At 44.2% G+C, this 24,908-nt stretch overlaps 1 long non-coding RNA gene across 1 annotated transcript; it reads right to left on the minus strand.

Annotated features, from left to right (window-relative positions):
- Window positions 1-6,719: 6,719 nt before the first annotated feature.
- On the minus strand, window positions 6,720-7,399 carry LOC121000983. Its single transcript, XR_005778949.1, has 3 exons — window positions 7,330-7,399; window positions 6,994-7,136; window positions 6,720-6,778 (listed from the first exon to the last, which is right to left on the minus strand). It is a non-coding gene; the product is annotated as an uncharacterized LOC121000983 (long non-coding RNA).
- Window positions 7,400-24,908: the final 17,509 nt, after the last annotated feature.

Consider the following 24,908-nt stretch of genomic DNA (forward strand, 5'->3'; position numbering starts at 1 on the left):
TGGAAGATGCCCAGTAGGGTTGCATCGGGTATAGAAATATCCATACCCAATCAATTCTTTTGTACCGGTATCGATTTGATACTGGGATTTGTTTTTTACCGATACTGCGCAGCCTAGTATCACAGAACATGGCACGCGCTGCTCTCAGCGCGCACCATGTTCCCTCAGCAGCAAAGGGGAGAAGGAAGCAGTCTCTCCCTCCCTTCCCCTGTGGTCCCGCTGCCACCAATAAGAGGAGAGGAGGAGGGGGGGAGGGACTGTGGCCACGGTGCCACCAATGAAGATAATTAACGTTTAATACAGATACAGGAGGTGGGTGCCGGCGGCAGAATCACATAGCCGCACCCGACCTCTATGACAGGGAGCTGCGATCAACGGGGTTAACTACCACTGATTACAGCTCCCTGTCATAGAGGTCGGGTGCTGACACTCACCTCCTGTATTTGTATTAATGGTGGCACAGTATGCCCCCCTCAGTATTAAAAACATTGGTGGCGCAGTGCACCTCCCCAGTATTAAATTATTTGTGGCAGTGGCCGCAGAGTCCCCTCCCCCCCTCTTCATTGGTGGTGCAGTAGCAGTTCCGATTGGAGCCCCAGCAGTGTAATCCTGGGGCTCCGATCGGTTACCATGGCAGCCAGGACGCTACTGAAACCCTGGCTGCCATGGTAAGCTCCCTGCTGCTGTGTGTACAAAGCTCAGGGCAGCAGGGACAGTGTAAAGTCCTGTTCACCTTAAAAGAGCTCTATTAGGATTAATAGGACAAGGGATTAAAAGATCCTAGGTTCTAACACCTAAGGGGGGAAATAGTTTTTAAATAAAAGGTTAAAAATCACAACAACAAAATATTAAGTATAAATCACCCTCTTTCCCAATTTTATATATAAAATATATAAACAATAAATAAATAAACATATTACATATCGCCACATCCGAAAAATCCAAACTATTAAAATATAAAAAAATATCTTCTATGTAGTGAACGGCGTAACAGAAGAAAAAAAAAAACTGTGCCATTCACCATTTTTTAGTCACCCTGGCCCCCCGCAAAAAAATAGGACAAGACTGTTCGATTATAGGCTGGATGTTCCATAAAATGCGGAATGCACTCTACGTTTTTGGTGTTTTATTTTTTTTGCATGGTATCGAGTATCGCAATACTTTTTTATGGTATCAAAATCGAATAAAATGTTGTTATAATGACAACCCTAATGCCCAGTACCCCAGATGGTGATGGTGTACAACACAGTAAAAGTGCCATATTTTGTATCCAAAAGTATAACTGTGATCTTATAAGTTCCCTACGCAGAAATAAAGCCAAATAATTTGCTCCTCTCTTTGTGCCTTCTAGAAAGTAAAAATGCTTACTGTGTGCCCCCTAGAGAGTAACAGTGCTTCTTATTCCCCCCTAGACAGTAATGATGCATCCTGAGTGCCCCTGAGTGCTCAATAAAAAGGTAACCATGTCCCTCAGTGTCCCCTTCAACATTTATGTTGCCTCAAGTGCCCCTTAAAATGTTTTGATGCCCCCCAATTGCTCCCTTAAAAAGATATAATGCCCCTAAGTGCACCACACTCATTTTCAGACTGTATGTTACAGAAAAATGTTTTAAAACTTTTACTCAACTCACCACATTTCCCTAACGAGCGATCTGACAGAGTCTGCGTATGACAATGTGGTGACATCATTACACCACCCATGCCGACACACTTACAACCTCTGCTTGGTCCCAGGGTGCTGTAGACCACAGGCCTCTGATCTGCTCTGTTATTAGTAAGCCTGTTTATACTCGTCTCCAGTCATGGGTCTAATGGTATATACTTTGCTCTGATACTGGTATTTCAGTTGTATATTCATTTTGTCCATGGTAATGCAGGGCGATATTCTATTCCTCTTTACTGGCAGTGATATAGATTGTGTCCTGTCACTGGCAATCTAGTGGTATTTATCCTATTCCTTGTATTACCAGTGGTGTATGCCTTTCTATCATTGGTAGCCTAATGGTTAATATATTCCCTGACACTTGTATTCCTGTATACACTACCCCTCTTCATTAACAGTCCAGTTGTATATTTACTATTCCCTGTTACTTCTTCTCGATTGCTGTATACTATCCCATCATTAGAAGTCCAGTCCTATATACTACCACAGCTAGTACAGTGGTATGTAATAACAGTAGTCCAGAAGGTGAGCAAATATTGGACCTTCCTTTTAAGGGATGTAGGTCTGTAGTGGTGGCATGAACCAGCAATATAAGAAAGCTCCGTATTGACTTTAGCTCTGGGGCCCCCTCTCTATAAGGCTACTTTCACACTTGCTGCAGAGAGATCCGGCAAGCAGTTCCATCGCCGCAACTGCCTGCCGGATCAGGCAAAATGTATGCTAACTGATGGCATTAGTAAGACTGATCAGGATCCTGATCAGTCTTAAAAATGCCTGATCAGTCGAAAAAATGCATTGAAATGCCGGATGCGTCTTTCCGGTGTCATCCGGCAAAAACGGATCCGGCATTTTTTTTTTCACCTTTTTTTCGGTATGCGCATACCGGAAGGACGGATCCGGCATTCCGGTATTCTGAATGCCGGATCCGGCACTAATACATTCCTATGGGAAAAAATGCCGGGTCCGGCATTCAGGCAAGTCTTCAGTTTTTTTAGCCGGAGATAAAACCGTAGCATGCTACGGTTTTCTCTTTTGCCTGATCAGTCAAAACGACTGAACTGAAGACATCCTGATGCAAACTGAACGGATTACTCTCCATTCAGAATGCATGGGGATAAAACTGATCAGTTCTTTTCCGGTAAAGAGCCCCTGTGACGGAACTCTATGCCGGAAAAGAACAACGCAAGTGTGAAAGTAGCCTAAGGCCTCTTTCACACTTGCGTTGTTGGGATCCGGCATGCACTTCCGTTGCCGGAGGTGCCTGCCGGATCCGGAAAAACGCAAGTGTACTGAAAGCATTTGAAGACGGAACCGTCTTCCAAATGCTTTCAGTGTTACTATGGCACCCAGGACGCTATTAAGGTCCTGGTTGCCATAGTAGTAGTGGGGATCGGGGGAACAGTATACTTACAGTCCGTGCGGCTCCCGGGGCGCTCCAGAATGACGTCAGAGCGCCCCATGCGCATGGATGACGTGATCACATGGATCACGTGATCCATGCGCTTGGGGCGCCCTGACGTCACTCTGGAGCGCCCGGGGAGCCGCACGGACGGTAAGTACACTGCTCCCCCGCTCCCCACTACACTTACCATGGCTGTCAGGACTTTAGCGTCCCGGCAGCCATGGTAACCACTCTGAAAAAGCTAAATGTCGGCTCCGGCAATGCGCCGAAACGACGTTTAGCTTAAGGCCGGATCCGGATCAATGCCTTCCAATGGGCATTAATTCCGGATCCGGCCTTGCGGCAAGTGTTCCGGATTTTTGGCCGGAGCAAAAAGCGCAGCATGCTGCGGTATTTTCTCCGGCCAACAAACGTTCCGTACCGGAACTGAAGACATCCTGATGCATCCTGAACGGATTACTCTCCATTCAGAATGCATTAGGATAATCCTGATCAGGATTCTTCCGGCATAGAGCCCCGACGACGGAACTCTATGCCGGAAGAAAAGAACGCAGGTGTGAAAGAGCCCTAAGGTACACCCTGTTTTCAGAGGTTTTATAAATATGACTTTTAACAATAATTTTACCCATTTTCTTCCAAATTGTTTAAAGGAGTATTCCAATTAGAATATGTTATCCCTTATCCCCTGGAAAGAAAATAACTGGTAGATTGGTGGCAGTCTGCCCACTTAGACCCCCCCAGGAAATAATGCGGGGGGGACAGGTATGGTCAAATCCCCCACAGTGGCAGCAGGGCAATGTGTGCGGCAGCGGGGCAGGCACTGAGATGAGCGCTTCCATTGTGGAAGCGAAGCGCTCATCTCCATAGTGATCTGTTTGTATCGCCGTCCTCAGGACAGCGATACAAACAGAAGGCTGCAGAGGAGCATGGCAGGGAGGTGTGTCCCTTTCCTGTTCCTCTGATAGGCTGCCGGCACTACAATATATATACAATACTTTGTTTTACTGGCACATGATTAGGGGGGCTATTACTGGCACATGATTAGGGGGGCTATTACTGGCACATGATTGGGGGGGCTATTACTGGCACTTGATTGGGGGGGCTATTATTGGCACTTGATTGGGGGGGCTATTACTGGCACATGATTGGGGGGCTATTACTGGCACATGATTGGGGGGGCTGTTATTACTGGCACATGATTGGGGGGGCTGTTATTACTGGCACATGATTGGGGGGGCTATTACTGGCACATGATTGGGGGGGCTGTTATTACTGGCACATGATTGGGGGGGCTGTTATTACTGGCTAATGAGAGGCACTGGGGGGTTGATGAGAGGCACTGGGGCTCTTATCTGAGGTCTGATTGGGGGTCATTCATATAGGGATCTGAGCTGAGGTGTGATCTGAGGTCTTATTAACATTGGGGATCTTATTGGGGCTGTTAGCTGAGGTCTGATTAACATTGGGGGTCTGATTGGTGGTCTGACCTGAGGTGTAATGAAAAATATTTTTTTCTTATTGTGCCCACTTCCAGCCCGGAGCACAGCTGCCCAGAGCACTGATCCGGAGCAGCTTGGAGAAAAAGGCCTCACAGTCTCCCACACTCCTTCTGCCCGGCCAAGCCAGCCAGCCCCTCAGGCAAGCCAGCCAGCACCCCTGAGTCTTCAGAACTGTAAGTGTGTGTGTGGGGAAGGGGGGGGTTTCACACACAAACACACACACACACACTTAAAATTTAACGATATAAACAACTCACAGTTTACTGAATAAGAATATACCCGGCGAGCAAAAATGCTGTCCCCACAAAAAATTTTGGGGTTCCTACACCCATGACCGCAACCAGTCACAATGATGAGGGATCCACGCCCCCAATTTGAAAAGAGCACTGGTTGAGTCTGCGCACCACCACTCTGTGCATTCTGTAGCAGAATACAACATCACTATCTCTAACAATCACATAGATTTGGGGTGGAGTTGTAGTGCATATGCTCGACCAACACTCCATTCAAACAAGGGGACACAAGTCCTAGTAATAGCTGGATAAGAGATGAATTATCCCAAGCAGAATGCCCTTTTAATGAATCACTTTTATTATACCCATAAAATTTGAAAAAATCTAACACTGCCATTAGCACCTTCATCGTTTTCCTTCCAGAGCTTGGACTGATCACCCCTATGAAGTTCCCCGGTCTTTATTGGGTAACATTAGTTACAATACATTCCCTACAATAAAGAGGCTCGGACACATTGTTAGCTACCTCATGTATTGACTCATTTATTAACAGGCCAGTGGTTTTGAAATGGCCCTGATGATGGTGAACCCCCAACTCATCCTTCAACACTCAGGGAAGGAAAAACCCCCTAGTGGAGGAAACCTCCAGGGAACCATGGCTGAAGGACTGCCCTTCCCCTGGGCAAGGGGGTAAAAACCATCATTTGAGATGAGGTAGCTATGGAAAGTCCGGGTAATTGTCACATCCAGTATTTGGAAATTCTGCTAGATGTTGAATCCAGAAAATCCGGTAAATGTCAAATCCGGTATTAGGAAAGTCCGGTAAAATGTCACATCCAGTATTGAGGACAGAGACCAAGCCTGGAATCTGCCTCTTGATCCAGAAGATTCATGTCCAGCAATGTCATGATGGTTTCAGTTGTCTTGGCGCTCCACCCCTTGGATCTTATTGGGGGTTTTCAGGGTCCTGGGTCTTTTCTCTCAGGCCAATGGAGACACCTTCTCGGGACAACGTTAAAGACAAATGCTGAGAAAAAAGAATAAAGACCATTAATTATAAAACAGCTCTATATAATATATTACTTCTCTGAAATGTTTCTGGAGCACATTAGACCTTGACACGGCATCTACTCACCTGGAAATCTGTATAGTTCATTAGTTGGTGTATTATCAGGCCAAGGAATCCAGTCCACTCGGCCACCATGCCTGTCCTGGTGTAGATCTGCAGAAGACAGAATAGAGGATTAGTGCCTGGCGGTACTCACCAGGGACTCTATATGGAGTGAGATGGGAAGATGGAGGTGAGATAGGAGCTTTTATATTAGTTACACGGGAAAGATGTAGATTATACAAGACGGTGAAAAGTTGCATGAACTCACCTCTTCACATCGGCCAGTACATGGAAGAAGCTGAAAGTAGCCGATGGTCATACACACAGAAACTGGAAGGACGTGTTAAGGACAAGTAACAGAATTAATTGTATTATTATAGTGTTTCCTATACTGTGATGTCTGATCTGTGCTACAATGGGGTCAGAGGAAGCGAATAATCTTAGTTGCCAACAGTCCCAAATTTGCCAAAATGTTTCCAAATTTTCAGAGACAATCTCTCTGTAAATTTGGGTTGTCCTGGGCCGAAAAATGGGTGGGGCTTAGTTTAACTCCACCAATGAGTGAGCGTGACCTGACAATTTAAGGGGGTGGGTAGCTTGACCCAAATTTACTAACGGCAGTAATGATGGTAAGTTCGTATGTGTAAGTGTATCCAGCACACAACATGGCACTGTACCAGTCAGCTATAAGAGGATACAGGTCAGCAGGCCCACAATGGGCACCAAGGTTGATGCCAATCTAATGTGGCATAGGCGGCGACTGCTGAAGGATTTCTTGTACAGGCATACAGCTTGACCTAGGTTGTAAAGGGCACAAAAGAAAAATGCCGGTCCTGCGCCGATCCTGTGGACTGTAGGACTGATCCTCATCTAGAACAAAAGCAGAGGAATAAATGTCATCAATATGGACGTCATGAAGATCTGAGAATACAGAACAGCAGAGGCCGCAGGTGGTGTAATTATACAGGGGCAGTAATACATAAGAATAGTCACCAGGGCGCGTCATTGTATTTATACACATCTCTTGACTTCAAGCGATGTCCCCTCTGTATTACTAGTCCTGAGACCTCTGTATATAAACCTACCGAAACTATGGCGGTCACAATGGTCCCAATGCAGCCCATCCATGCAACGACATAGAGGATTCTCTGGCAGATGATATGTCGCCTCTCTGATTGTTCAGACCGGATGATCATGAACCGGTACATGATGGAAGCGTTGCCAGCTCCTGAAATAGACAATACATGGGATCAGCCGGGAACGTCCATAGACACTTGTGATAACCTCCAGGACTCAGTGATGATTATAATCTCCAGTGATGGCCGCCGCTCAGCAGTGAATAGTGATTAGGGAGATAACGTCATCACTGAGCACTGGAGCCGCTGATCTCCTTATGATGTTGTCTCTCTAAATCCACTTACCAAAAAGGGCAGATATTAAGAAGACCACTGTAAAGACCACCGATTCGGGGAATATTCGTCCCGTGTCACCAGTTGCTCATAGCAACCAGTGAGATTGCAACTCTAAAAAAATATTAAGAAAGAGATATTTTCTACAAAAAGTTGCTTTTTGCACTCTTAAGCCATTTCCAAAAAGTGGGTGTGGTTTAGGTGGGTTTAGGAGGAGGGGGCGGGCCTCTGCAAACTGGCAAATTTCCACCTGAAATAGTTGGTGCAATTTTAATTTTTATTTTTTTTTGTGCATGGGGGTCAGAGATGCTCCTAATGTATTATGAGGCTTGTGCATCTCACTCCAGTGCAGATTAGATGAGGGCCGGGGCATGAAACCTCAGTCTTCATAGATTCCCCCACCCCCAAATGTGATGTTTTCTATACTAACAATTATTAGATGGAGCTTATTAATAATCCACTAATAATAATGTAATAACTTTCCAGGAATAAACTGATAATACGGTAATAACAGTAATAATACTACAGAGGAATCCCGCCCCGTCCCCTCTTACCTGATGTAAGGATATTTTACATGGCCTGGGATGACAGTCAAGGCAATCAGGGCACAGATGCCCAATAGCGTCCATATGACCCAGAGGAAAAGCAAGAATGCCAAACCCCGGATCTCCATGGCGCAAAGTCAATTATTCGCTAAGCGAAAGCAAGGATTTGCTAAGCAAAGCACAAGCCGATCTGTCTCTCTCTATATCCAGAGAAAATCTGGCTGAGATAATGTCAGGCAGTGGTTTTCTAAGGCTCAGAACTCGGTGATGTCACTAGCTTCTGTGGCATCATCACACATTCTGCAATCTTATTGGTCCTCGCTAGTTTATTTCATTTCATTGGTTCTCCCTTCATTGTGACATTATCTTATATACTTGAATCTGATTGGTCCTCAGTAGCTTCTGCGATGTGATTGGTGCTTCAACCTCCATACATGCCTGGATCTGATTGGTCCTCCGTATTTTTGAAATTTATGCATATGTTGCTGAGAAGTTACTGGCTTTTCAAGTCTACTGAATAGAGAAGAAATTCTACTTTTATACATGTGTACCATATCACAACAGAATGAGTAAAACTGGGTTACGGACCCTGCACCCATGTGAGACCCTCTGCCTACAATGTGTAGGGAATGAAGGGGCCATGAAAGGTGTCTCTTCTGCTGACCGTTTCAGGAGGGAAGATATCACCTCTCACTGCTCTGCGCTCCTATCCAAATTATTCCTGCTTGTAAACTTGAAAATTGAGTTTTATAGACCTTTTTGGTCAATTATTGATAATGCAATTCCAAAATTATATGGAGTATCCATTTAAGGTAGTTGTCTCACACTAGTTGCCCTGTAATACTTTTGCAGCAGTGGACGCAGCAGAGTATATGGTTTCATAGTCATATACTTTGCAGTAATGTTAATGTAATCCATTGACAAGACAGGTCAGTCCGAGTCAGAGTTACAGGGACGCTCTGATTTGTCTAGTAGAAGGGGTCTGGAGCAGAAGTCCCCATCTATGATGTTCAGATATGGCATATGGGTAGTGCTGTCCCAATGAGCCCACACTGGAGATACACCCATGATCTTCGGCTCCTGTCTCGTCTTTGCTACAGAATGATTTTGACGTTATTTGGTAATGAAATGGATACACCTGGATACAGTTGCCCCACATGGATTAAACGAGGAACTCACGTTCACTGGCTTTCATTATACCTGATATGGGGCTTATCCCTCACGGTGGGGCCATCAACCATTCTTTCATCCTGATATTGGGGTGTATCAAATACAGTATGCTGGGAGCACAGGTACAGCAAGAATCTATACCATATCGGTCAACCTTGCTGTGTGCCATTAGAGCACCAACAGTGGGGGTAAATTAGGGGGTCTCTGCTTTGTGTGGATGCATCCACTCCCATAGCGTGCTGTCCAGGTATTGCATTGAGGCGGGCATCTGCCATACATTGTGGCACATACTGGACACTGGGCAACCATTATTTCATGGGGGCTTAAGGTGGGGACGGCAGCCAGTATAAGGATCATATGGGGCTTGCGTCTATCACCATAATTGGTATTTCATCATAATTAAATTCTGTATTTTTATTAACTTTATAATGTTATTTCTTTACGGGTCTTTTTCACTTCTTTATTCTCACTCACCGTCTTATACGCACGGTTCGGGCACTTCTGTATCCACCATTCTTTTCACTTCCACATCATTGGTCTTTTTAATTTGTGTTCACTTAATCACTCTCTTTTTTCTCCCTTCCCTGCAGGTCCTCCATAAGTGTTGGATCTCATATTAGGGTCATCCATTATCATGCACGTATATTGTATAATGATTATGTGTATTTTAGTTCACTTTCATCAACGTTTACGTCTTTGTAGAGTTATATATTGTCATCACTGGCAACGTCATTAATTTAGGTGTTTTGATGCATATGCTCTATATGTGTGTATATATGGTTTTATATGTGCCAATATCATACATAATATATCTCTAGGTCTTTTTCCATGCATTACATGCATGAATTGATATATATACATTTTTTGCATATATGTATATATGTTTGCTTGCCCATCTATGCACTTATTGTGATGCATTTGCTGTATTATTTTGTATGTATATATTAATGTCTGTCGATGCACCCACTCATCATATTATTGGGGCACACTATATTTTTACCTGAGTGTGCCTAATGTTATCTGCCCCAGGTGCATGTAGAGACAGCTACATGACTGATCTGTGTCCCATTAAGTATCATTATAGTACAGTATTACTATCCCTCTGGGTCTGCTCTCTCTGTTCCCTCTAGTATGCTGCTGTGACTTTGATGCCTCTGTGCGTATGCTGGACGCATCGTGCGCTCCACTATTCATAGTGGGGCGCGCTATGCGTTCCACCATGCGTTCCACAGCGGCACCTCACTTCCGGTCACGTGATCACCTACTTCCGGTTCGGGAGTATCGCCTCCACTGCCCACTAGCCAGTTTGATATTGCCTCTGTGACCCCAAAGTGCTGCATTATGTAACGTATATTCAACATATCAATGCCCCCTCTTCCTTTTTTGCTATATGGTTGTACTTTGGCTGGTGGAACGCATATGCGTTCCACCAGCCGATCATGTGACTTCCACGTTTCCGGTTTGACTGGAATTGGATATGCACACACACGGATTACAGCCTTTTCTGCTACACAGGTGATTGTGATTACACCTTACTCAACACCCTATATTAGGTGACATTTCAACATACAGCTCTTCACCCTGAGGAAGCCGGATTGCTCCGGCGATACGCGTTGGGCGCTTGTCATGTTTCCAGGTCCACTGCACCAGCTGGCTATGCAGGTTTGGCTCTTGATATTTGACCTCATGTCGGTCTGTCTTTATCCTCATTTCTAGTGGCCTTACCTTACCTTTCATTTGCTCTATGGGATTTATTGTATTGCTTTACATGCTGGTTAATAACGCATACACACATATGTGGTAACTCAGTGGACCTGTGTGTGTCGGTTTCATACATTTTATTGCATACCGCACTTTGTTCTATATTGTATACAATTTTTTAATGCGTGTCTGTTGTTGTTGTGTCCAATAAACTTTATATATATTTTTACATTTCTTTATGGTCGGATGTGCATTTATGGGGTGGTTCTTTTTGACTCATTCTTGGGTCAGGTCATTTGTCATATGCAGTTACACCACCCTTTGCACTCCTTGAAGTATTTGGTGTGCCCCCTGTCTCTTTAAATTGGAAATGAAATGGCAAATATGAAATTTTCCTTTTTTTGATTGATTACAAAGGGAATTGAGGACAAATTGGAGAACCGTGGATTGTTGTGCAAAACAATGAAGACCTCCTTGGGGCTCATCTCCATACAGGGGGTCCAGCCATAGCCTAGCTCTATACACATACAGATACAGATTGCTGGAGGACACAGATGAAAATGAATTGTTACAAACATTACAGATGGACAAGTGCAACCCCGGGTCTCCCCCATCTGAATCTACTGAAGATGGTCCCATAGTCTTATACTAATTTTATGTTTCATCATAGACTTTTCATATCAACAGTATAATAGGCCAATATGTCTAAAGCGTACCTGTTATATTAGATGTGCATGTGAATCTATTGTAATATACACAATTGTAATATATATTTTTTGAGGACACTGACATTTTCCTGAATACTTGTAAAATAATTCAGAGGCTCACCCTTCCTACACTATGGATAAATTGAAGGTTCTCTACCAAATAGCCTGCCCACTGCCAACTAGTGTACAATAGAAATTATAAATTGATTAATAGACACACCTCCACCTGGACTATTAGTATCAACCAATTATATAGTTAAAATATTTTATTATACAATATAACAATTACAAATGGTACCAGAAGGGCCCTTTCTGAATAAGTAAAAGACAATAAAAAATAATATAAAGAAATGAAAAACATAAAAAAAATTATGTACTTATTGTTATCCCCCTATTAATTGTAGGACAATGTATCAATCTCTTGCCTTGATGATAGATATTAGATATAAAGTGCTGTCAAAAAAGGTATTAGATATAGTCCCAATATAGATGTTCCATTAGTATAATACACCTTGTGGGATTTAAGGGTTATAGCAGTGTATCTTATATTGTTTTAACGAGTTTTGAAATGTTACAAAGGAGGAAATCCAGAACTTAATTATGGCCACTGAGGAAGGAGCTAGAACTTAAATTCCAGTTCAATGCACAGCCTTGTGGGTTTCAGACCTTCTAATCTCCTTCTCACTGGAAAATTCTGGTAGCTAAGTTGCTTCCTTGGTTCTCTGAAACAGAGATTCTCTGAACTTGGGCCTAGCTCTGAGTAGCTTGCACGTGTAGGTTTTACTGTTCCTCAACCAAAAGTAGACTTGGACTAATCAGGGGAGTGGATCCAGGTCCATCACCCTGGAAATTTGACACAGTGAGCTATTTTACTGCATATTCCTGGGAGGAAGTTGGGTGGAGGGCTTGTCCTGATTGGCTTACAGGCTTGCAGACAGCCTGGATCAGCCAATCAGTGGGCAGCAGGAAGGGAAATGCCTGTCAAGAAAAAAAATGGGGGTTAGTCAGCACATCTAAATGTGCAGGTTGCGGGGGCGTGTCCGGACGCTGACGGTGATGGCTGCCTGAAGGAGCTGCTCCTGGATCATATGGGAAAGAAAGTAGCTGAAAAAAAGACCCCTATCCCTCCCCGATCCCCCTCACCTACTAGAACCCTTGAACAGTGCTGGGATTGCACTCCGGGTCCAGCGCTTCCACCGCGCAGCACCAAGGCACAGAGGGCCTCCCGCCATTCCTCCCTCCCCCCGCCGGATTCCCGCGCCCTGCCCAGGGAGAAGGACACAGTGCTACATACCCCTGCAGGATCTCTTCAGGGAACCGGATCGCCATCTGCAGTGTCCACACGCGGATCCTCTGACCTGGGGCTCTCACCGGCCGCCCCGGACTTTCAGCCTGCTGCTGCTGGAAGGAGGGATCCCGCCATGATGTCTCCTGGACCCACTTCTCAGGGGGCGACTGCAAGTAAAGGTACTGTGGCTACTAGGGGATAGGATATTAACCCAGGGGACGCTGCATCTAGCCTTCCTGGGACCCCCCTGCTTGAGCCCTTGCAAAATAAGCAGCTCCCAGCCCCACCATTGCTGGACCAGGGGGACAGCAGCTCTCCTCTACCTTCTGACATCTGGGCCAGATCCCCAAGCCCTCCAACACTTGCCCTTATGGATCCACCATCCCTGCCTGAACCTCCACAGCCATGGGCGAGCTATTTTAACCGTTTTCCTACAAAAGAGGACTTTCGGGTTCTTATTTCTGAAGTTACGGAAGCCTGCAGAGCTGAAATTGCGGCAGTTCGCACTGACATTAAACATGTGGTGGACCGGGTTGACTCCCTGGAAAATGCCCATGACGATACCAGGCAATATATTTCCACTCTTCATGAATCCATTTCTGCCCAAACGGCGGTACTCAGGGGCATGGGATGGCATTTAGAGGACTTGGATAATCGAGGGCGCTGGAATAACATCCAAGTACGGGGTCTTCCGTAGGCTACCGGTGACGAAGATCTCTTTGCTACGCTGGAAGCCATTTTTAACATGATCCTGGGGCAACCATCCTCGCACAAGATCAAATTGGACGGGGCTAATAGAGCACTCAAGCCTAAGGAATCTGCTACACGTCCTAGGGACGTAATTTGTTGTGTCCACGATTTTGCCCTTAAAGAATCCATCATGGCTAAGGCGAGATCCCTACGCAACTTTGACTTTGATGGCACTCCAGTTCAATTGTTTCCTGACCTATCCTGGTTCACACTCCAGAAAAGGAGACATCTTCAGCCTCTCCTCACATTACTAGTGATGAGCGGCAGGGGTCATATTCGAATTCGCGAATGTTTTTTAGAATATTCGTTGAATATTCGCAAATTTGAATATTCATTATTTTCTAAGATTTTTTTTACTCGAAAAATCGGCAAGGTAATGATCGTGTAATATGCGAATTTTCATCATGCCAATTTTAGTAATTTTCGAATTTTTATTGCGATTTTTTTCAACTTACAACTGTTAGACAAAGAAGATTCTAGCACTATATTAGCTAAATTGCTCTATATTTGTTTTGTTTTTTTTCGAATATTTGCTATATTGCTATAACTTTGTTTTTTCGAATATTCGTAATATTCTAAAGCAAGAATATATAGCAATATAGTGAATATTCGAAAAAAATAACTAATTTAGAGCAATTTAGCTAATATAGTGCTCTAATCTTTTTTTTATAGTTGTAATTTTTTTCCAATCTGAACTTCAGATGAGAAAAAAATTACAACTATTAGACAAAGAAGATGATAGCACTATATTAGCTAAATTGCTCTAAATTTGTTTTTTTTTCGAATATTCACTATATTGCTATATATTCTTGTTTTAGAATATTACGAATATTTTAAAAAATGAAGTTATACCAATATAGCAAATATTCGGAAAAAACCCGAATATAGAGCAATTTAGCTAATATAGTGCTATCATCTTCTTTGTCTAATAGTTGTAAGTTGAAAAAAATCGCAATAAAAATTAGAAAATTCGCAAACAACACTACTCCTAAAGTCAAATATACTGCAGCCTTCTCATTGGCCCACAAGCTAGAAGCAGGGAGGGATCATGTGTACTGATTAAAAAAAAAATCGAATATTCGAAATTACGAATATATATCACTATATTCGAAATATTCGCGAATTATCGAAGTACCTATATTCGCGATAAAAATTCGAAATTCGAATATTCGTGATCAACACTAGTCTTCATCTGGCAACTCCCTTGTAAAAGGCTGCTCTACCATCCAGAATGAGTTTTCTTTGCTTCCTCAGAGGCAGGTGGTTTGGGCACCGTATTGTGCTGGCTGCCCCAATAACTCCCAGTGCTGCTTGGCTTACTTCTCTCACTCACTCTACACTTCTCTCTCTCACTAAACTCTAGACTGACTCTCACTAACTGAGCATCAACCCCTTTTAGAGGGGAAGAACGAGCAGTCCCATTTAGCAACTCTTGCTATGGGAACTCTATTTACAGTCTTCAAGAGGAAAATACACATGACAGTGCAAAATATACATTTGCAGACATTAACCCCTTAATACAGTGGGCATGGGCCTACTGCACTACATGCTATCCTGTTTATATCACAACTTCAATAATTCTGGGCAGGACAATTACTCATAAATTGTATTTTGTGCCTTATCCCCTTGCTTACATTACAGCCACCCTTAACCATGTACAATTGTTTTGGATTCCGTCAGGACTTAAAGGGATTTTCTGGGCTCCAGATAGGTCATCAACATTCAAAGTGCTGCTTCCAGCAGCTGCAGGGAATAGTTGATTTATGGGAGTGCAGTGTGCTGGATCTCCACCGATATGATTTCGATGAGCCATCCTGAGGATAGGTAATCAATCACTATGTCCTGGAAAACCCCATTAACTGTATATTCTGGGGGTCATTTACTAAGCGATATACACCAGTCTTCTGGCGCATATCTGTTGCAGATTGCGGTGCAGATAACCTTTTCCCTTTTCAGATCTAAAAAAGGGGGCATGGGCTGCCAGGACTGTCTCATTTATAATTTTCTATGCCTGTTTTAAGCATAGAAAATATTCTAAATCTACACCAGCAAGGAATCTGGCATAAATTTAGATCAGCGGTGGATATCAGCGAAGTTATGGAGAGGTCGGCGCAGGAGTCCAAAATGCCGGTCTTAATAAATGACCCCCTCTGTTCTTAAATCCTGACAGACTCTAATATAATTCTGCCAACAATGTATGGTATAGAAAATTTTTGTAGGAGTGTAGCTGAGGGTGCCAACATGTCTCTCTGCTTTGGCCATGATCATCATTTTCAAGAGGTGGGACCCGCACCTATCAGACATTGGGGGCATATCTTAGAGATATGCCCCAATGTCCAAGATGGGGATACACCTTTCATGATGGTGACATGGAGGTCACTTCTGAGTCTGTCACTGAGCCTTGGAGCCAGGAGTTACATTATTCCTCTTGCTTTTTTCCTTTCCTTTTCCTTTCTTTTTTTTCTTTTCTTACTTCAGTCTCTTTTTATTAAAGGGGTTGTCTCACTTCAGAAAGTTGCATTTATCATGTAGAGAAAGTTAATACAAGACACTTACTAATGTATTGTTATTATCAATATTGCTTCCTCTTCTGGCTGGATTAATTTTTCTTTCACATTTTACACGGCTCGTTTGCATGGTTACAGACCACCCTGCACTCCATCAGTGGTGGTCGTGCTTGTACACTATAGGAAAAAGCATCAGCCTCTATGGTGGCCAGGACCGTGGCAGCGCATATAGGCTAGTGCTTTTTCCTATAGTGTGCAAGCACGACCACCACTGATGGATTGCAGGGTGGTCTGTAACCATGGAAACGAGCCGTGTATAATGTGATAGAAAAATGAATCCAGCCAGCAAAGGAATGCATATGGACAATCACAATACAATAGTAAGTGTCTTGTATTGACTTTCTCTACATGATAAATGCCACTTACTGAAGTGAGACAACCCCTTTAAACATTGCATTGAAAAAACAATGGAGGCACACAAAGTACAGAATAACATTTTCCAGTACATAAATGAAATGTGTTACATTTTGAACCAATTTTATTGAAAATCTTCATATACTTCAGGGGTATTGTGAGAGTACTATATAACTCTGGGATTCTAACTAAATGCAACAATTTTTGACTCCATACCCAGATCATGTCCCAAACCTTTGTGGGGTGCTGTCATTAGCTCAAGAACATGTTCGGGTATAAAGTGAATATCAGGATAGGCAGGAAAGGGGGTTGGTAGGGGTTGGGTATCACAATGCCCAACTCTCTCACAATGTAAAAGACCAAAGTGCGGTGGCGGAATCTGAACCCTCAGAAATCTTTCAATGGTGTCCTCTTCATCTTAGTGGGGCGCCTTCTTTTTACCTAAGAAGAGAAAACAAAACCCCACAATGCCCTACAGCAGATAGTTAAGAGAGTCTCCAGTAGTATGGTAGTATATAGTATCCCCATCACCAATAGTCTAGTGGTATATAGTATCCCAGTGGCGTACACACAATACATGGGGCCCCGATGCAAAACTAATCCATGGGGCCCCATCGCCACCCGTCCATCCCAACCTGCCGCCGCCTCCACCCCTTCCCCACTACTGCTTTATAGTGCTCACTGACAGGGTCATACTGCGCCCAGATAAATGCTGCTATATAGTGCCCACTGACAGGGTCATACTGCGACCAGATAAATACTGCTACATAGAGCCCACTGACAGGGTTATACTGCGCCCAGATAAATACTGCTACATAGTGCCCACTGACAGGGTCATACTGCGCCCAGATAAATACTGCTATATAGTGCCCACTGATAGGGTCATACTGTGCCCAGATAAATACTGCTATATAGTACCTACTGATAGGGTCATACTGCGCCCAGATAAATACTGCTATATAGTGCCCACTGACAGGGTCATACTGCGCCCAGATAAATACTGCTATATAGTACCTACTGATAGGGTCATACTGCGCCCAGATAAATACTGCTACATAGAGCCCACTGACAGGGTTATACTGCGCCCAGATAAATACTGCTACATAGTGCCCACTGACAGGGTCATACTGCGCCCAGATAAATACTGCTATATAGTGCCCACTGATAGGGTCATACTGTGCCCAGATAAATACTGCTATATAGTACCTACTGATAGGGTCATACTGCGCCCAGATAAATACTGCTACATAGTGCCCACTGACAGGGTCATACTGCGCCCAGATAAATACTGCTATATAGTACCTACTGATAGGGTCATACTGCGCCCAGATAAATACTGCTACATAGTGCCCACTGACAGGGTCATACTGCGCCCAGATAAATACTGCTATATAGTACCTACTGATAGGTTCATACTGTGCCCAGATAAATACTGCTACAGTCCTGATCAAAAGTTTAAGACCACTTGAAAAATGGCAAAAAATCATATTTTACATTGTTGGATCTTAACAAGGTTCCAAGTAGAGCTTCAATATGCAACAAGAAGAAATGAGAGTGAGACAAAACATTTTTTGAGCATTCAATTAGTTGAAAATAACGATTAAACTGAAACAGGCTGTTTTTCAGCTGATCCAAATTTTAGGACCACATGCCTTTAAAAGGCCAAATCTGTGCAAAGATGTGGATTCATTGTCATTTTCTGTCAGGTAGTCACACGTTGTGATAGCAAAGGCTAAAAAAACCTCTCCCTTTTTTAACGTGGTCGGGTTGTTGAACTGCATTAGCAAGGTCTCTCACAGCGCGCCATCGCTGCTGAGGTGGGACGCAGTAAGGAATTTCTTAAATGATCCTGAGGGTTAAGGAACAAAAAAGTCAAGTGGAAGACCCCAACAAATTTCATCAGCACTGAGCCGGAGGATCCAATTGGCTGTCCGTCAAGACACTGGACTATCCTTGACCCAAATTAATGCCCTTACTGGTGCTGACTGCAGCCCCATAACCATCAGACGGCATCTGAGACTGAAGGGCTTCAAAAACAAAAAACTTCTTCTTCAAGACCTCGTCTCCTTGAACGCCACAGAACTGCTCGTTTGGACTTTGCAAGAGAGCACAAAACATGGGACATTCAAAGGTGGAAGAAAGTTTTATTTTCTGATGAGAAAAAATGTAACCTTGATGGTCCTGATGGTTTCCAACGTTACTGGCATGACAAGCAGATCCCACCTGAGATGTTTTCTACGCGCCACAGTGGAGGGGGCGCCATAATGGTCTGGGGTGCTTTTTCCTTCAGTGGAACAATGGAGCTTCAGGAAGTGCAGGGGCGTCAAACGGCCGCTGGCTATGTCCAGATGTTGCAGAGAGCATTCCTCATGACTGAGGGCCCTCGTCTGTGTGGTAACGACTGGGTTTTTCAACAGGACAACGCTACATTACACAATGCCCGCAGGACAAGGGACTTCTTCCAGGAGAATAACATCACTCTTTTGGCCCATCCTGCATGTTCCACTGATCTAAATCCAATTGAGAACCTTTGGGGATGGATGGCAAGGGAAGTTTACAAAAATAGACAACAGTTCCAGACAGTAGAGGGCCTTCATGCGGCCGTCTTCACCACTTGGAGAAATGTTCCCACTCACCTCATGGAAACGCTTGCATCAAGCATGCCGAAACAAATTTTGGAAGTGATAAACAAAAATGGCGGAGCTACTCATTACTGAGTTCATGTTTGGAAGTTGGATTTCTGTTTTGGGGGGGGGGGGGTTAGTTTTTTTTTGGAGGTGTGGTCCTAAACCTTTGATCAGCTGAAAAACAGCCTGTTTCAGTTTATTTGTTGTTTTCATTAAATTGGATGCTCAAAATTGTCTCACTCTCATTTCTTCTTGTTGCATGTTGAAGCTCTACTTGGAACCTTGTTAAGATCAAGCCATGCTAAATATGATTTTTTGGCATTTTTCAAGTGGTCTTAACCCCTTAAGGACCCAGGACGTACCGGTACGCCCTATTTCCCGAGTCCTTAAGGACCCAGGACGTACCGGTACGTCCTGACTTAAAATCTGTATTCCGGCGCCCCAGGGGTTAATTGGAACGGGATTTCGGCTTTCAGCCGGCATCCCGTAACAATGCAGGGGGGGGTATCGGCGATCGCAGCAAACCGCAGGTCAATTCAGACCTGCGGTTTGCTGCGCTTTTTGCAGTTTCTGACAGGGCCCGCGGGGATCAGAAACTTTAGAGTGGCTAAAATCAATATTTTTCACCCCCCCCCCTGCACCCCTGCACGATTTTATGCCGGAGGGTGGTGCGGGGGGGGTGTCGCATGCAGTGGGGGCGTTGCGGGAGGCGGGCGGTGCGGCAGGCGGGATCGCGATCCCCCGCCCGCCTCCCCATGAACGATCGTTGGCTTCTAGTGGGTATACCAGGGTGCCAGCACATTGCTGGCACCCTGGTATAAACGGCTGACATCTGTGAAGATGTCAGCCGTTTAACCCTTTCCATACCGCGGTCCGTACGGACCGCTGTATGGAAAAAGTTAACTGTCATCGGTCAGGGAGCTCCCTCCCTCTCCATCGGGGGGCTGCTGTGCCTTTGCAGCCCCCCGATGGAGAGGGAGAGAGCCCCCAGAGAGCCCCCCTCAGCCCTGTGCTTATCCTTCCCCGTCTGCGAAGTTGTGGCAGACGGGGAAGGTTCCCATGGCAACAGGACGTCCTGCTGTCCATGGTGCTGAACAGATCTGTGCTAAAAGCACAGATCTGTTCAGTGTAAGTAAAATACAGTACAGAACAATATATATTGTACTGTACTGTATTATACAGACATCAGACCCACTGGATCTTCAAGAACCAAGTGGGTCTGGGTCACAAAAATGTAAAAAAAAGTGAAAAAAGTTAAGATAAAAAAAAAAAAACATTTATCACTGAATAAAAATTAAAAAAATAAAATACACTACACATATTAGGTATCGCCGCGTCCGTAACGACCTGATCTATAAAACGGTCATGTTACTTTCCCCGCACGGTGAACGCCATAAAAATAAAAAAATAAAAACTATGAGAAAATTGAAATTTTGCCCACCTTACTTCCCAAAAAAGGTAATAAAAGTGATCAAAAAAGTTGCATGTACGCCAAAATAGTACCAATCAAACAGTCATCTCATCCCGCAAAAAATCATACCCTACTCAAGATAATCGCCCAAAAAGTGAAAAAACTATGGCTCTTAGACTATGGAAACACTAAAACATGATTTTGTTTGTTTCAAAAATGAAATCATTGTGTAAAACTTACATAAATAAAATAAAAAGTAGACATATTAGGTATCGCCGCGTCCGTATCGACCGGCTCTATAAAAATATCACATGACCTAACCCCTCAGGTGACCACCGTAAAAAAATAAAAACAAAAACGGTGTAAAAAAAGCCATTTTTTGCCATCTTACGTCACAAAAAGTGTAATAGCGAGCGATCAAAAAGTCATATGCACCCCAAAATAGTGCCAATCAAACCGTCATCTCCTCCCGCAAAAAATGAGACCCTACTCAAGATAATCGCCAAAAAACTGAAAAAACTATGGCTCTTAGACTATGGAGACACTAAAACATTTTTTTGGTTTTAAAAATGAAGTTATTGTATAAAACTTACATAAATAAAAAAAATTGTATACATATTAGGTATCGCCGCGTCCGTGACAACCTGCTCTATAAAATTACCACATGAAAAAACCTGTCAGATGAATGTTGTAAATAACAAAAAAAGAAAAGTGCCAAAAAAGCTATTTCTTGTTACCTTGCTGCACAAAAAGTGTAATATAGAGCAACCAAAAATCATGTGTACCCTAAACTAGTACCAACAAAACTGCCACCCTATCCCGTAGTTTCTAAAATGGAGTCACTTTTTTGGAGTTTCTACTCTAGGGGTGCATCAGGGGGGCTTCTAATGGGACATGGTGTAAAAAAAAACAGTCCAGCAAAATCTGCCTTCCAAAAACCGTATGGCATTCCTTTCCTTCTGCGCTCTGCCGTGTGCCCGTACAGCGGTTTACGACCACATATGGGGTGTTTCTGTAAACTACAGAATAAGGGCCATAAATATTGAGTTTTGTTTGGCTGTTAACCCTTGCTTTGTAACTGGAAAAAAAATATTAAAATGGAAAATCTGCCAAAAATGTGAAATTTTGAAATTGTGTCTCTATTTTCCATTGAAGCTTGTGCAACACCTAAAGGGTTAACAAAGTTTGTAAAATCAGTTTTGAATAGCTTGAGGGGTGTAGTTTCTTAGATGGGGTCACTTTTATGGAATTTCTAATCTAGGGGTGCATCAGGGGGGCTTCAAATGGGACATGGTGTCAAAAAACCAGTCCAGCAAAACCTGCCTTCCAAAAACCAAACCGCGCACCTTTCACTCTACGCCCTACTGTTTGCCCGTACAGTAGTTTACGGCCACATATGGGGTGTTTCTGTAAACGGCAGAGTCAGGGCAATAAAGATACAATCTTGTTTGGCTGTTAACCCTTGCTTTGTTAGTGGAAAAAATGGGTTAAAATTGAAAATTAGGCAAAAAAATGAAATTCTCAAATTTCATCCCCATTTGCTAATAACTCTTGTGCAACACCTAAAGGGTTAACGACGTATGTAAAATCAGTTTTGAATACCTTGAGGGGTGTAGTTTCTTAGATGGGGTCACTTTTAGGGAGTTTCCCTTCTAGGGGTGCATCAGGGGGGCTTCAAATGGGACATGGTGTCAAAAAACCAGTCCATAAAAATCAGCCTTCCAAAAACCAAACGACGCACCTTTCACTCTACGCACCGCTGTGTGGCTGTACAGTAGTTTACGGCCACATATTGGGTGTTTCTGTAAACGGCAGAGTCAGGGCAATAGAGATACAATCTTGTTTGGCTGTTAACCCTTGCTTTGTTAGTGGAAAAAATGGGTTAAAATGAAAAATTTGACAAAAATATGAAATTCTCAAATTTCCTCCCCATTTGCCAATAACTCTTGTGCAACACCTAAAGGGTTAACAATGTATGCAAAATCAGTTTTGAATACCTTGAGGGGTGTAGTTTCTTAGATGGGGTCATTTTTGGGTGGTTTCTATTATGTAAGCCTCGCAAAGTGACTTCAGACCTGAACTGGTCCCTAAAAATTGAGTTTTTGTAAATTTCTGAAAAATTTCAAGATTTGCTTCTAAACTTCTAAGCCTTATAACATCCCCAAAAAATAAAATATCATTCCCAAAACAATTCAAACATGAAGTAGACATATGGGGAATGTAAAGTCATCACAATTTTTGGGGGTATTACTATGTATTACAGAAGTAGAGAAACTGAAACTTTGAAATTTGCTAATTTTTTTCAAATTTTTGGTAAATTAGGTATTTTTTTGTGCAAAAAAAAAAATTTTTTTTGACTTCATTTTACCGCAGAGGTTTTCCCTGGTGCTCAGCCTTCATCCCGTGCTCTGTTTTCCCCACCGCAGAGGGGCGCATTTGGTGCTGCCTCTTCTCCTTTGTTCTTTGGCCCCCACCAGGGTCACGCTTTACAAGTAACTCCATGATCATTGCCACAAATTTGGGACTTAGCCAAAACCAAATCATTAGACCAGGGGCAATCTGACCAAACACCCCCCTGCCCTCCACTGCAGTCAGTTTGGGGATCAGTATGGTTTCCCGCAGCAGTTCCCCTGATCATCGGCCCCAACATACTTACCTGCTCTGCGCCGCGTGCCGCGGCTACTCTTCCTCTCCAGCAGAAGTCGAGCTCGCTCTTCTGTCTTCCCGGCTGGCGCTGCACTGTCACCTGACAGCGTGCAGCGTCAGGTCATAGTGCGCGCACTACGTCCTGATGCTGTATGTGCTCAGGACAGTGAAGCGCCGTGCGGGGAGGGTAAGGGGTGGGCCGCGCGGAAAACAGGAGCACTGGGCCGGGCCCCCTGGAGTGTCGGGCCCAGTCGCAACCCCCTGTATATACGCGCCAAACAGCTCTTTCCTTATGGAGATCAGTGCACAGAAGTAATCTGGCTTTATATATAGGAAGTTCTCCAGATATAGAACTAATTAACTGGCAAATCTCGCAAGAGGAAGAGCCAGCAGCTTAATTCAGGGCCCTGATAGGAGGCAGTGCAATTAGTGACATGCATATTCACTGACGACCCAGTTGGGTTTACGAGCAGTGCGCCCTGGCAGGGGAAAGGATGGGGTGACACTGGCATCGACCCAATACCGTTCACAGGATTCTTATTCCTTTCATAGCCCAAAGTCTTTCACTTGCTACTATATCTCCACCCTCTGTTACTCCCCTACTTAAATATAATAATCTCTCTTTACTGAGCAGTCGTTGTAATTTACCGTATTTTTCGCCCTATAAGACGCACCGGCCCATAAGACGCACCTAGGTTTTTGGGGAGGAAAATAAGAAAAAAAATTTTTTAACCAAAAGGTGTGCTTTTGGTGGGTTTGGAACTAATGGTGGTCTGTGGATGACGGACACTGTTATGGGGGGGATCTGTGGATGACGGACACTGTTATGGGGGGGATCTGTGGATGACGGACACTGTTATGAGGGGATCTGTGGATGACGGACACTGTTATGGGAGGATCTGTGGATGACGGACACTGTTATGGGAGGATCTGTGGATGACGGACACTGTTATGGGGGGGATCTGTGGATGACGGACACTGTTATGGGGGGATCTGTGGATGACGGACACTGTTATGGGAGGATCTGTGGATGACGGACACTGTTATGAGGGGATCTGTGGATGACGGACACTGTTATGGGGGGATCTGTGGATGACGGACACTGTTATGGGAGGATCTGTGGATGACGGACACTGTTATGGGAGGATCTGTGGACGACGGACACTGTTATGGGAGGATCTGTGGATGACGGACACTGTTACGGGGGGGATCTGTGGCTGGCACTGTTACAGGGAGGGATCTGTGGATGGCACTGTTATATATGTGCCAACCACTGGGGCGTGGCCGAGCCAGCATGGAGTGAGGAAGCAGGATAGCAGTGCTCCTACAAAATCCTGTAAAATATCCTTTATACACCTGGCATAATCGGGGTTTTTTGAGCTCATTCACTATATGTTGGATCCCTTCATACTTGGGGACACTCTTCCCGGTGCTGGATTGCTGAGTTTTGGCTGTGGCGCTGTGGATGCCGACGGATTTAGGGAGAGGAGCGGAGGGACACAAACTGAGGAGAGTGTGGAGTGAGGCCGGGACACGATCCGCCGCAAGGTACACAGCGCAGGTACGGCTTGCTGAAAGTTGCTAACAACTTACCTTGGACTGCTGCCGATACCTGCTGGAGTCTTGAGCCCGAAGACCGAGGCGGGAAGAAGCCGCGCGGTGGGCGCCATCTTGCCGTTAAGTGTATGTGCAGCGGCGCTCCTCTCTGCCCCAGCAAACGGAGTGGATCGGCGAAACGCTCTGTATCTCCCTACTTCCACTATTATCCTGAAGTCCTGCAGTGGTAATCCTGTTAGGAGCCCTTATATATGAATGCTGCAGAGTT

Source organism: Bufo bufo, chromosome 5 (assembly GCF_905171765.1).
Source record: "Bufo bufo chromosome 5, aBufBuf1.1, whole genome shotgun sequence".
Lineage (NCBI taxonomy): Eukaryota > Metazoa > Chordata > Amphibia > Anura > Bufonidae > Bufo > Bufo bufo.